Source organism: Tripterygium wilfordii, chromosome 5, assembly GCF_013401445.1.
Source record: "Tripterygium wilfordii isolate XIE 37 chromosome 5, ASM1340144v1, whole genome shotgun sequence".
Classification (NCBI taxonomy): domain Eukaryota; kingdom Viridiplantae; phylum Streptophyta; class Magnoliopsida; order Celastrales; family Celastraceae; genus Tripterygium; species Tripterygium wilfordii.
Genome location: NC_052236.1, coordinates 8,496,055 through 8,497,834, shown reverse-complemented (window position 1 = coordinate 8,497,834; position 1,780 = coordinate 8,496,055). Strand labels below are relative to the sequence as shown.

The window sequence follows — 1,780 nt, the reverse complement described above, 5'->3', positions numbered from 1 at the left end:
ATGCCCTCATACATATCAGTGTATTGCAAGTGCGGGAGTGTGATGCACTCTGCATATTCGACAGCATGGTGAGTAAAGATGTTGCATCTTGGAATTCAATGATTGCTGGGTTTGCTCAACATGGGCTTGCAGCTCGGGCCATTGGTCTAGACATTCAAACAAATGAAGGAGAAGAGGGTTAAGCCTGATGCCATCACATTTCCTGGCCCCCTTTCACCATCATGCCAGTCTTGTTAACAAGGTCGAATCTTCTTCAATCTGATGGTTGAACATGGTGTTGAGGCAAAAACTAGATCACTATTCTTGCGTTGTTGATCTTCTTGGCTGTGCTAGATTACTCGAAGAGGCTTGAGAGCTCATTCGAAAGATGCCTGCCTATGCATCCCAATGTTGTTATATGGCGCTCACTACTTTCCTCCTGCAGGCTTCATGGGATTATGTGGATTGACATAGAGGCTGCGGAGAGTAGGCTATCGGCTATTTCTTGAGCCAGGTTGTCCTGCCACTCACATGGAATTTGTTAAACCTGTGTTCTAGTACAAGATCCTGGGATGAAGCAGCAAGAGTTCGAAAACTGATGAAGGATAAAGGTCTGAAAACAAATCCTGTGTGGAGCTGGGTTGAGATCAAGAATGAGGTTTTCATGTTTGGAGCAGAGGACATATCAAACGCCAGAGAGACCACCAAAAATAAGAACATAACTATACACACCAAATTTCTTAGTGTAAATTAAAATATACTTAGAACTTTATACAAATTACAAATATGTAAATCAAAGTGGACTTGATCTCTTCTCTTGAAGTATTCCATCCGAATACGGAATCCTCTGATTTTTAGTTGAACACTTCAAATAAATTCTACGAATTTGTAATAAACTCCAATTGGATTTAATTGCTGGACTTGAATTTGGGACTTGAAAAACTTAGACTTTTCACTTCCGAGACTTGACTTGGACTTGAGACTTGAAGGAATTCTAAGAATTCCGGATTTAGAGAACTTAAACTTGAAGGAAATTTGAGAGAGCCTTTAGATAGTTTCTCTCTACCCTTTTTTCCTCCTCTTTTCCAAATGAGCTTGTATTTATAGGCAAAGGGAAAAGCGAAATTGACTTGATGTACCGTTGGTTTTAACCCTTGACATTAAGGGTATTGTAGAGAAATCACTTAATCAAAGATGATCTCTTTGATTTTATTTTTTATTTTATTTGAATTTATCTTAGATTTTATCCATTTAACTAACTTAATTTGATTTGGGTTTCATAAATTATTTTAATTTAGAGCCCATTTAAAGTCCATTATTTTATTTAATTGGGCCGTAATTTTTTTATTTCTACAAATGCCCCCCAAGACTTAATTTATCAAATACTAGATAATTTAAGTCTTGAATTATCTAATAAAATTTGTTTTATCTAATCACAATTTGACTTGTATTTGGTAACTTGTAACTAATCCTACTTGATATAGGAGATTAGAATGAAATTAGGCTTATATAAAGCCAACATTTATCATAGAGCAGGTATACTCCTTTCACACATTATGCATAAAAGGTAAATTCTTTCTTTTAGCATATATCAGTGTTTTTTTTAAAATCATTGTCTACAGTCTCTGTTGATTCAAACGATATTAAAACCTTTGGAAGATAATTTCTATCAAGGGCTGAAGTGACTTTTGTTTGTCGAGAAAATCCAATACCAAAACGAATCTTGCTGGATGAAATCCACTTAGCAAAACCTTGCTCTGAATCACTATTCTCTGAATCAAAATAGGTCTTTGAGCTTGGC

The 1,780-nt window shown here is 35.8% G+C and overlaps 1 pseudogene; it reads left to right on the top strand.

The window, feature by feature from the left end:
• On the top strand, window positions 1-875 carry LOC119998575 (annotated as a pseudogene).
• The last annotated feature ends 905 nt before the right edge of the window (window positions 876-1,780 follow it).